The 13,312-nt window shown below is 43.3% G+C and overlaps 1 pseudogene; it reads right to left on the bottom strand.

Moving 5' to 3' along the window:
* LOC111962447 (furin-like) overlaps positions 1-13,312 on the bottom strand; it is a 260,162-nt pseudogene that overhangs the window by 99,480 nt on the left and 147,370 nt on the right.

The raw sequence follows: 13,312 nt of genomic DNA, 5'->3' as shown, positions 1-13,312 counted from the left end.
ACTTTCTAGGCTTCACTGAACGGGATTCATTATCATCAACCCCGGACTGTCTTCTCTGATTAAACACACCTGGTTCCCATTTCCCCTGATTAGTATGTTATTTATGTGCCCTCTGTTCCCTCTGTCTTTGTCGGTTATTGTTCTCYTGTCCGTTGGTCGTGTGAGTACCTATGTGTTGGTGCAGCTGTTATGCTGTGTGCTTTATAGATTGTGTATTACGGGTATCGTCCTGTGTCGTTCAACGAGGTTCACCCTCGCTCTTTTGTTTGGGTGCAGCCCAGTGTTTTGTATACGTGTTTGTTTTGGGTGTATTAAAAACCCCTATTGTGTATTCCTGCGCCTGTCTCCAAAATTCTTTATACCAGCGTTACAACTACCTTGCTCACCAGGTACCACTGCTGGGGGAATTTGGGGTCGGATGGTTCGGTGTAGACATCCCTCTTCTTCCTCCGCCTAGACACCTGCTGCTCCGCCCACCGCACCTAAAGAGGAACACACACAAACACACACACACACACACACACATTAGCACTGATAATGAATGAAATTACCATGACATGAGAAACAACTATCCACAGTCTGCCTCCTACTGTAGCTTTCAAGTGGCCACTAACGCTCCAATGGTTAGGTCCTACAGCTGCAGTAAGACTTTACAAACCACCCAGCTGTGTTACATCAGCAACATCTAAAGGGAGAGTAAGGAGACCAATCTGATTCATCTGATTCCTGAGACGTGTGTGTGTGTGTGTTCGTCTCTCTGCTCTCTGTCTCTCTTTCTTAGAATGCACATCTAAAATATGTATTGCATCAGGTATTTATTTTTAATATTTTGTGTTAAAACTAAGAAAATGATATGTGCCTCATTTGCATTAAAACATATATTTGCATGTATGAATACATTAACACAAAGGGGGGAAACAGCCATCAAACACTTCCTCTGTCTAACCTACCTGCACTCACCTGTGCTGTCTAGACTGCCTCATTAATTACTGTTGTTGTCACGTTCTCTTGCATAATTCAATAAGTATGTCAATAGCAGGATACCCCCGGATTAAAAATCAATACGCTTACCTCTAGATTACACCTATTTATACATACTTTACATTGTTTGTGAGATCAGACATAATACCACTATTCCGAGTGTTCATTTTCGGAAGTTGCTTTCATTACAGCGCATCTCATTTGAAAACATTTCAACTGTATTAAAGGGCCAGTGCAGTCCAAATTATTATTTTTCCTATGTTTTGTATCATACTGTTATTAGCTGATGAAACTAACACTGAAAAATAAAATAATAAAATAATGTAACACTATTATATCCTGATAGTTGCTGGTTCAAAATACAATCTGCACAGGACTTTCTAATCAGCAGGTTTGCATGTGTAGGAGTTTCGGCTTGCCTGGTGTGATCACAAGCCGGTAAATTGGTTAATAACAAAGAGAGTTCTAAACCTCTCTGTCAATAACAGCTAGTTTTCAGTTTTCCCCTTCCCACTCAATACCACTCCCAGACAGTCCTAGCAAAATTCTAGCTTTTTTTTTGCTATTTTAATGGAAAACTATTATAGTAAGTTACTTAATTGTTACCCAGAAATAGGGATGGGCATGAGTAATCAAGTACTTGAACTGACGTTAAATATTGATCTTTAACCAGAGATCAATTTTATTTTCAAATACTGTGTGGCGACAAAACGCTAGGCACTTCTCTCTCCATGTGCACTCTCCCGCCAATTTGTGCTCCCCGCTATATACTGTATCAAAAGTATAACCGGTAGTAAATGTAGGCTACTGTTAATCATTGCCATTTCCTCATTAATCTAGAATGTTTGGTTACAGTCATGTTTAGGCCATCATTGCAAATAAGAATTTATTCTTAACTGACTTGCCTAACTAAATAAAGGTTAAATAAAAAATAAAAATAAAATAATAATAATGTTTGGTTACAGTCATTTACAGTCAAGTTAATCTTGCATTTTACCAGAAAATTGGAGGCTACACCGAGAAAAGGACATAGAAAAGTAGCTACACACGCTGTCTGCTAGTAGAATCCCAGTTCATGAGAGAATCCCAGTACATGAAGTCTTTTCCCAGTGGAGAAGTGCAACTGACGCAAAATTAGTCTGATGTCGAGCAGAAATTACAATAAGAATATTTTCAGATCTGCGTTTACAAAACGCAGCAAGACATTTCTTATGTGTTTTATATATTTTTTGGSCGTGAAAAACAGGCGGAAAGCAGCAGCAGAAAACTCGCATCACATCTTAGTGACACTACCAGAGCCGAGCAGGTAACACAAATCATTATGGTTACAATGAATGACTCTCAAATGGCAATTGGTTTTTATTGACTGAATATAAACTACTGTTCAAAAGTTTGGGGTCACTTAGAAATGTTCTTGTTTTTGAAAGAAAAGCACATTTTTGGGCTGATTTTTTGATGGAATATCTACATAGGCATACAGAAGCCCATTATCAGCAACTAATTGACCCGCAAAACATCAGTCTCAATGTCAACAGTGAAGAGGCGACTCCGGGATACTGGCCTTCTAGGCAGAGATCCTCTGTCCAGTGTCTGTGTTCTTTTGTCACTCTTAATCTTTTCTTTTTATTGGCCAGTCTGAGATATGGCTTTTTCTTTGCAACTCTGCCTAGAAGGCCAGCATCACAGAGTCACCTCTTCACTGTTGACATTGAGACTGGTGTTTTGCGGTTACTATTTAATGAAGCTGCCAGTTGAGGACTTGTGAGGCGTCTGTTTCTCAAACTACACACTCTAATGTACTTGCCCTCTTGCTCAGTTGTGCACCGGGGCCTCCCACTCCTCTTTCTATTCTGGTTAAAGCCAGTTTGCGCTGTTCTGTGAAGGGAGTAGTACACAGCGTTGTACGAGATCTTCAGTTTCTTGGCAATTTCTCGCATAGAATAGCCTTCATTTCTCAGAACAAGAATAGACTGACGAGTTTCAGAAGAAAGGTCTTTGTTTTTGGCCATTTTGAGCCTGTAATCAAACCCATAAATGCTGATTCTCCAGATACTCAACTAGTCTAAAGAAGGACAGTTTTATTGCTTCTTTAATTAGCACAACAGTTTTCAGCTATGCTAACATAATTGCAAAAGGGTTTTCTAATGATCAATTAGCCTTTTAAAATAATAAACTTGCATTAGCTAACACAACGTGCCATTGGAACACAGGAGTGATGGTTGCTGATAATGGGCCTCTGTACGCCTATGTAGATATTCCATAAAACATCTGCCATTTCCAGCTACAATAGTCATTTACAACATTAACAATGTCTACACTGTATTTCTGATCAATTTTATGTTATTTTAATGGACAAAAAATGTGTTTTTCTTTAAAAAACAAGGACATTTCTAAGTGACCCCAAACTTTGAACGGTAGTGTATATAGGGCAATTTAGCAATTAGAACTTGTTATTTGTAATGGTCATATAAATTAGGCATTGTTGCGCGATGTTAGCATATAGATAAAGGCACATTGTTGTCACCTTAGCTTGCTACATAACTTCTGAGTGATAGGAAGCACCACCACCAATCAGCCTACACCACTGCACACACACCGTCATTACTATGACTAGCGTAGCCTTTTCAGCAAATGACTTTAAAAAAAATCACCTTTATTTAACCAGGTAGGCTAGTTGAGAACAAGTTCTCATTTACAACTGCGACCTGGCCAAGATAAAGCAAAGCAGTGCGACACAAACAACAACACAGAGTTACACATGGAATGAACAAACATACAGTCAATAACACAATAGAGAATAAGTCTATATACAGTGTGTGCAAATGAGGTAAGATAAGGGAGGTAAGGCAATAAATAGGCCATAGTGGCGAAATAATTACAATTTAGCAATTAAACACTAGAGTGATAGATGTGCAGATGATGAAATGTGCAAGTAGAGATACTGGGGTGCAAAGGAGAGAAGAAAAAAAATAACAGTATGGGGATGAGGTAGTTGGATGGGCTATTTACAGATAGGCTATGTACAGGTGCATTGATCTGTGAGCTGCTCTGACAGCTGGTGCTTAAAGTTAGTCAGCTTCAGTGACTTTTGCAATTCGTTKCATTTATTGGCAGCAGAGAACTGGAAGGAAAGGCGGCCAAAGGAGGAATTGGCTTTGGGGGTGACCAGGGAAATATACCTGCTGGAGCGTCTGCTACGGGTGGGTGCTGCTATGGTGACCAGTGAGCTGCGATAAGGCGGGGCTTAACCTAGCAAAGATTTTCTGGTCTGAGGAAACCAAGATTGAACTATTTGGCCTGAATGAAAAGCGTCACGTCTGGAGGAAACCTGGCACCATCCCTACGGTGAAGCTGTGGGGATGTTTTTCAGCAGCAGAGACTGGGAGACTAGTCAGGATCGAGGGAAAGATGAACGGAGAAAAGTACAGAGAGATCCTTGATGAAAACCTGCTCCAGAGCGTTCAGGAACTCAGATTGGGGGTAAGGTTCACCTTCCAACAGGACAACGTCCATAAGCACACAGCCAAGACAACGCAGTAGTGGCTTCGGGACAAGTCTCTGAATGTCCTTGAGTGGCCCAACCAGAGCGRGGACATGAACCCAATCCAAAATCTCTGGAGAGACCTGAAAATAGCTGTGCAGCGACGCTCCCCACCCAACCTGACAGAGCATGCAGAGAAGAATGGGATACATCCCCCAAATAAAGGTGTGCTAAGCTTGTAGCGTCATACCCGTCATACCCACTTCAACAAAGTATTGAGTAAAGGGTCTGAATGTCTGAATGTAAATGTGATAATTCCGTTTTTTATTTTTAATACATTTGTGAACATTTCTAAAAACCTGTTTTTGCTTTGTCATTATGGGGTATTGTGTGTAGATTGATGAGGGGGAAAAAACTATTGAATCAAGTTTAGAATAAGGCTGTAACGTAACAAAATGTGGAAAAAGTGAAGGAGTCTGAATACTTTTCCCGAATGCACTGTAGATATATTGTATATATACAGTAAGACTGATTTCTACCCAAATACCAAAGCACCCTAAGTTAGATGGATTCCTGCCTCCATCTCCCTCTCTCATTCCTTCCTATCTCATCTGATCTCCCCATCTTATTACTTTCTCACAGATCTTATTTCTCCAGTTATCTTATTGCTTTTTGAATGTAATCTTCACTGAGCTTCCAGCTAGACTGACACCCACAGCTTTCTATAGCTTATCATAGCCTAGTGGCTCACTGTCCACTTAGGTTGACATAGCTAAGCCTGGGTGAAAGCTCCTCTCTCTTTCTGGAAAAGGGCCTGAAGAAAGGAATAGATACCTGCACTGTTGACAGCTCCGGTATACTGTTTCTAATTGCAACAAGCGTCTACATCAGTTTTTCTTCTGTTTTTTTGGGCTACGCATCAGGAAAACTGCTGGATGTACATACACTACTTTTCAAGAACTTGACCCTGGCGAGGAGGGACAGCTAGCTGCAGATGGTTCATGGCACACCTGTTTTCAATTTAAATCAAATCAAATTTGATTGGTCACATACACATGGTTAGAAGATGTTATTGCGAGTGTAGCGAAATGCTTGCATACTTTTTTTATACACTTTATAACTATGTCCCCAGTGTTTAGCTACCCTGCAGACAAGGTCACCTACCTCCATCTCTATACTATACTGCAGAATGCAGAATGAGCGCATGCCAGAGGAACTGAACTTGACAAGTAGAGTTTTGATGCAGAATTATGCTGGAGGATTTGAATTGAACAAGCTGACTTTGAGGTAAAAAAGACTAGTTCTCTAGGGCTGAGAGAGCTCAGAGCTCAGTTACAGCCAGCTGCCTAAATGAAGCTTACTCCTCGAGCTGTGAACGTCTTCGCGTAACAGATGGGCCAATGTCTGGATTCCTCTTCTCATTAACATTTGTATAAAAACAATGCTTTTACAAGACGCGCCGCAAAATGAGAACGCAAACACACAGACCAGCTGTTGTTGTTTGGAGGAAGATTTGCATATTTATGACTCCACACACCTGGGGGGAGGTCAGAACAGAGACATATGGATGGAAGTGTGCAAAGCTGTTGATATAGGGAACGGTATGTAGAGAGTTTGACAAACTGTCATCCATGATGGCACTTCTTTGCATTTTTACTTGTAGGCCTAATTGTTTTGGAACATATGTTGGCAACATGGCACGCACTTGAGTAGTGAAGATTTGGCGAACCTTGCTATATGGTGCATTGGCTGTGTACAGTAACCTACCTGTGGTTCCTTCTGTAGTCGTACATGTGTTCCCCTGTGGCCTGATAGGGATCTCTTCACCACGGTGTGATGCCGGAAGTGATAATAACTCCCAAACACCTGCAGACACAGAAAAAGAACATTGAGACACTGATATGCAGTCCCAATGAAAACTAAAAATACATATCAATAGCACTAGAGCACCTTTGTACACGTATACACACGCGCACGCAAACACACATTACATTTTCAGATCGCTAGAGACAGACAAATCAATTTTATAAAACGGTTACATTTGGATCCTGGATGCTGATGGTTGATAGCAGGGAGTGCCTGTTAACAGTTCCATTACATGTATCAATGTGCATCCACTGTCCCACAGCCCAGCCAGGCATACATAAACTTAATCTCCCCTGGAAAAAAGGGTCTAGACATTATTTCCCCATGCTCCCTGCCTAGTATTTGGTTTGGTACAGCGAGGGTTAATATAAGCCTCGCTGTGTGCTCATCCGACCTGTACAGAAAGCCACAGTTTTTTAAAATCTCCGCCGTGCCATGCATACGAACGTTATGAGACTGACAGCTTCTGTGATCCAGGCGAATTCATTTATCAGGATCACTATAATGGATATAGCCAAAGAATAGCAAATAGAAACAAACGAAAAAACAAACGAAAATGCACATTGTTTGCTGTCATTTCAGCTGCTTGATGTGATTGTGTGTTAGCTTTAGTTGGCTAGGTAGCTAGCTAGCAAAGGAAAAGTAACGTTAACCTAGTTATCCTCCATAACAGTGCTTATAAAAAGTCTACACCCCCTTGAACGTTTTTCACATTTTGTTGAGTTACACTGCCTGTGTGAATGGATCACTTCAGGTTGTCAGTGATGTGCATGCCGAGAAACTTGAAGCTTTTCAACCTCTCCACTGCGGCCCCGTTAATTTGAGGAGCGTGCTCTCTCCATGATCAGCTCTTTTGTTTTGTTGACATTGAGGTTATTTTTCTGGCACCGCTTCGCCAGGGCCCTCYCCTCCTCCCTTTAGTCTTGTGATTGTTGGTAATCAGGCCTACCATGGTTGTGTCGTCTGCAAACTTAATGATTGAGTTGGATACGTGCGTAGCCACACAAGGAGTACAGGACGGGGCTGAGCATGCAACCTTGTGGGGTGTTGAGGATCAGCGTGATGTATTGACTCAGGGGGGTGAATACATACATTACAGAGTATTTTGTGTAGATCATAGACAGAAAATGACAATTAAATCAATTTGAATCCCACTTTGTAACACAATACAATTTGAGGCAATCTAAGGGGGATTGTCGCCTACTTATACATTATTTATTAAATCATTATTTGCTGAAGTTTTTGTTGCCTATTTATAAATTATTTATTAAATCATTATTTATTGAAGTTATTGTCTATCGTCATCATTGAACCTCTGCTAGCTAGCTTCATGCCAATGATTTGTTCAGCATAGCAACTTGGAATGAATAGAATGAACGGCTGGGTCAAAACATGATAATATAAAATAACAGCCTGTTTGGTCAGCAATTTCAGAACCTCAGAACTAGGTGTGTGCCGACATGGCCATACACGTATTCGGAATTGTATCAGTAAATTGAGAGTTGATAGTTGGATCGGATGATACTTGTGATCGGAAAAAACGTAAGTGTTTTAATATGCCTAAATAAATGTTGGCAAAATACCTCCCTGCACGTTCTCACTGCAAAAAAACCTGCAGATTAGGAGCTGCGTGCGGACGGGTGGGTGTGTGTGTGTCTGTGTGTCCTCAACTTGCATCGGGCAGATCGGTCAGAATGTGCATTAGCGTGTAATTTTTTTTCTCTACCCTTGTCCCACTTGTTAGATATTATGCACATTGATAGTTTGGGAGAAAACGTCCTCGACCATGTGATTTATCTAAATGATCAGACTGAAAACGTGAGGAAAAGTGATCGGGTAAAATTATGGGCAACCAAGTGAAAGGTGAAATACAGCTTCATTCCATCCAATCAGAGCGGCAGGATCAACATACTGCCAGCCCTTCTCTTTACAGACAGGCAAACTAGTCAGTCGAGTTATTTAGACCACACACATGACTGCCTCAAAGACAAGACAGTATGGTTTAGAAAAGATGCTTGCTGGCACCCAATTTTCTTTTCTTCCCCCTATCAATATTTTGATCATAATCGTACTCAGAAAATGTATCATATTCGTTACCATAGTCGTTTTCTCCGACCACTCGGCACAACCTTACTCAGAACTAACAACAGGCTTTAGCCCGTACTCTATCGTCTGGTGGAAGGATGAAATAAAACTTTCACTTAACAAAAATATAAACGCAATATGCAACAATTTCAAAGATTTTACTGAATTCATATATGTTCATATATGATATATGGAAATCAGTCAATTGAAATACATGTATCATACCCTAATCTATGGATTTCACATGACTGGGAATACAGATATGCATCTGTTGGTCACAGATACCTTAAAAAAGGTAGGGGCGTGGAGTGTGACACATCTCCTTTGCATAGAGTTGATCAGGCTGTTGATTGTGGCCTGTGGAATGTTGTCCCACTCCTCTTCAATGGTTGTGCGAAGTTACTGGATATTAGCAGGAACTGGAACATGCTGTCGAGACAGAACAACCCAAACATGCTCAATTGGTGACATGTCTGGTGAGTATGGAGGCCATGGAAGATCTGGGACATTTTCAGCTTCCAGGAATTGTGTACAAATCCTTGCAACATGGGGCCGTGAATTATCATGCTGAAACATGAAGTGATAATCCCTGGGTTCTCATGCCTTATTGCTTAAACAACACCTGTGCCGTGCGACACACACATATTCATTGTGGTACCTGCAGACACAGAGACACACTCATACATCTATCTCACACCTGCAAAGTGGAGCGAGAGACCCAGCCAGTCAAGGATACTTGTCCTCACTATGCATAAACACACACCACACCTCCATAGACAAAACATCCATCTCAGGTCATTAGCAGTAGCAGACACATCCATTAAGAAAACAACCCCCAGTTACTGTGCCACTGGGACACATACTTCATAACGCTGGTGCCATCGTCCATTACACAATTCCATTAACTTAATGCTAGGGAAAGGCAGATACTGTACACTACACCCTTCCTCTGTCCTCCTCACAACATTCTGTCTGTGACCTCCAACTTTGCTGTTAGTCTGGCAATACCTGAATGGTACCAAAGCCTCGCAAAGTTCTGTATCACTGACTGTTCACAAGTCAAGGACACCATACAGACAGACAGAGACAGAGACAGACAGGGGGACAGCAGCACAGTAGAGAAAAAGGACAGGGGCAGGGAGGAACAGATCATAGCCTCCTACTTTTATTTCACTAGGCAAGTCAGATAAGAACAAATTCTTATTTACGATGACGGCCAAACCCTAACCTAGACGACACTGGGCCAATTGTGCGCCGCCCTATGGGACTCCCAACCACGGTAGGTGGTGATACAGCCTGGAATCAAACCAGGGTCTGTTGTGACATCTCTAGCATTGAGATGCAGTGCCTTAGACCGCTGCGCCACTACATGGTCCCTAACAACCCGGGAATGTGCAGGGGACGTGGAGGAGAGACATCATCCCCGTACATCTGCATATATTCCCAGGAGAGCTGTGTTTGTTTGTGGAAGCGTTCCATTCTGTACTGTAGTGTAATGCCACTGGGAACTGACTCACCTTCACACAGCTAGTGGTGCGGAGAAGAGATGGGGGGAGGGAGAGAACAAGGGAAGAGGGTGGGGGTAGAGTGATAGAAGGAGGGGAGAGAGGGAAAGATAAATAGGGAGAGAGAGAGAGAGAGAGAGCGGGGGAGGCTGTGACAGACGGGCCAGGCAGGATGGATGTGCGTGAGGAGAGAGAACTGCAGACGCAGCAGGACATAGAGCTGCTCTCTGGGGGCAGCAGGATTCTGCAGGTTTGCGTATTTGCAGTCAGAGACCTGCATGAGACACTGAGCAGTGTGTGTGTGTGTGTGTGTGTGTGTGTATCTGTGTCTGAATGACATTTTAGTGGGGTCATGATGGCAAATATTGTTGTTGTTGTCTTAGCTGATTAGCTGTTGTTGTCTTACCCTTTGTTGCCTTAGCTAGCTCTCCCAATCAACACCTGTGATTGCTTTATGCCTCGCTTTATGTCTCTCTCAAATGTCAATATGCCTTGTACACTGTTGATTAGGATAGTTATTGTCTTAGTTTACTGCGGAGCCCCTAGTCCCACTCAACATACCTCAGATACCTCCTTTGTCCCACCTCCCACACATGTGGTGACCTCACCCAGCATAACTAGCCCGTCCAGAGATGCAACCTCTCTTATCATCACTCGGTGCCTGGGTTTATCTCCACTGTACCCACACCCCACCATACCCCTGTCTGCACATTATGCCCTGAATCTATTCTACCACGCCTAGAAATATGCTTCTTTTATTCTCTGTCCCCAACGCACTAGACGACCAGTTTTGATAGCTTTTAGCCGTACCCTCATCCTACTCCTCCTCTGTTCCTCGGCTGATGTGGAGGTTAACCCAGGCCCTACGTATCCCCAGGCACTCTCATTTGTTGACTTCTGTAACCGAAGAAGCCTTGGTTTCATGCATGTTAACATCAGAAGCCTCCTTCCTAAGTTTGTTTTACTCACTGCTTTAGCACACTCCGCCAACCCTGATGTCCTTGCCGTGTCTGAATCCTGGCATAGGAAGGCCACCAAAAATTRGGCGATTTCCATACCCAACTACAACATTTTCCGTCAAGATAGAACTGCCAAAGGGGGAGGAGTTGCAATCTACTGCAGAGATAGCCTGCAAAGTTCTGTCATACTTTCCAGGTCTATGCCCAAACAGTTGGAGTTTCTAATTAAAAAAATGAATCTCTCCAGAAATAAGTCTCTCACTGTTGCCGCCTGTTAGTGGAGTGAGCTCCCAGCTGTGCCCTGGACACCATATATGAATTGATTGCCCCCCATCTATCTTCAGAGTTAATTCTGTTAGGTGACCTAAACTGGGATATGCTTAANAGCCTTGGTTTCATGCATGTTAACATCAGAAGCCTCCTTCCTAAGTTTGTTTTACTCACTGCTTTAGCACACTCCGCCAACCCTGATGTCCTTGCCGTGTCTGAATCCTGGCATAGGAAGGCCACCAAAAATTRGGCGATTTCCATACCCAACTACAACATTTTCCGTCAAGATAGAACTGCCAAAGGGGGAGGAGTTGCAATCTACTGCAGAGATAGCCTGCAAAGTTCTGTCATACTTTCCAGGTCTATGCCCAAACAGTTGGAGTTTCTAATTAAAAAAATGAATCTCTCCAGAAATAAGTCTCTCACTGTTGCCGCCTGTTAGTGGAGTGAGCTCCCAGCTGTGCCCTGGACACCATATATGAATTGATTGCCCCCCATCTATCTTCAGAGTTAATTCTGTTAGGTGACCTAAACTGGGATATGCTTAAAACCCCGGCAGTCCTACAATCTAAGCTAGATGCCCTCAATCTCACACAAATTATCAAGGAACCCACCAGGTACAACCCTAAATCCGTAAACATGGGCACCCTCATAGATATTATCCTGACCAACTTGCCCTCCAAATACACCTCTGCTGTTTTCAATCAGGATCTCAGCGATCACTGCCTCATTGCCTGCATCCGCTATGGGCCCGCGGTCAAACGACCACCCCTCATCACTGTCAAACGCTCCCTAAAACACTTCTGTGAGSAGGCCTTTCTAATCGACCTGGCCCGGGTATCCTGGAAGGATATCGACCTGGCTGGGTATTCCGAGGATGCAGTCGAGGATGCCTGGTTGTTCTTTAAAAGTAATTTCCTCACCATCTTAAATAAGCATGCCCCATTCAAAAATGTAGAACTAAGAACAGATATAGCCCTTGGTTCACTCCAGACCTGACTGCCCTCGACCAGCACAAAAACATCCTGTGGCGGACTGCACTAGCATCGAATAGTCCCCGCGATATGCAACTTTTCAGGGAAGTCAGGAACCAATACACGCAGTCAGTCAGGAAAGCAAAGGCTAGCTTTTTCAAACAGAAATTTGCATCCTGTAGCTCTAACTCCAAAACGTTTTGGGACACTGTAAAGTCCATGGAGAATAAGAGCACTTCCTCCCAGCTGCCCACTGCACTGAGGTTAGGTAACACTGTCACCACCGATAAATCCACAATAATCGAGAGTTTCAATAAGCATCTCTCTACGGCTGGCCATGCTTTCCTCCTGGCTACCCCAACCCCAGCCAACAGCTCCGCACCCCCGCAGCTACTTGCCCAAGCCTCCCCAGCTTCTCCTTCACCCAAATCCAGATAGCTGATGTTCTGAAAGAGCTGCAAAACCTGGACCAGTACAAATCAGCTGGGCTAGACAATCTGGACCCTCTCTTTCTAAAATTATCCGCCGCCATAGTTGCAACCCCTATTACCAGTCTGTTCAACCTCTCTTTCGTATCGTCCGAGATCCCTAAAGATTGGAAAGCTGCCGCGGTCATCCCCCTCTTCAAAGGGGGTGACACTCTAGACCCAAACTGTTATAGACCTATATCCATCCTGCCCTGCCTTTCTAAAGTCTTCGAAAGCCAAGTTAATTAACAGATCCCTGACCATTTCGAATCCCACCGTACCTTCTCCGCTGTGCAATCCGGTTTCCGAGCTGGTCATGGGTGCACCTCATCTACGTTCAAGGTACTAAACGATATCATAACCGCCATTGAATTGATTAAAGACAGTACTGTGCAGCCGTCTTCATCAACCTGGCCAAGGCTTTCGACAATCCCGTATTCTTATCGGCAGACTCAACAGCCTTGGTTTCTCAAATGACTGCCTCGTCTGGTTCACCAACTACTTCTCAGACAGAGTTCAGTGTGTCAAATCGGAGGGCCTGTTGTCTGGACCTCTGGCAATCTCTATGGGGGTACCACAGGGTTCAATTCTCAGGCCGACTCTTTTCTCTGTATATATCAACGATGCGCTCTTGCTGCGGGTGATTCCCTGATCCCCTCTAAGCAGACGACACATTCTGTTTCTACTTCCGGCGCCGACAGAGATGGCCGCCTCGCTTGGGTTC

This window comes from Salvelinus sp. IW2-2015, linkage group LG4q.1:29 (assembly GCF_002910315.2).
Source record: "Salvelinus sp. IW2-2015 linkage group LG4q.1:29, ASM291031v2, whole genome shotgun sequence".
NCBI classification, from domain to species: Eukaryota; Metazoa; Chordata; class Actinopteri; order Salmoniformes; family Salmonidae; genus Salvelinus; species Salvelinus sp. IW2-2015.
The sequence above is the reverse complement of the archived record's forward strand: the minus strand, read 5'-3'. Positions and strand labels throughout refer to the sequence as shown.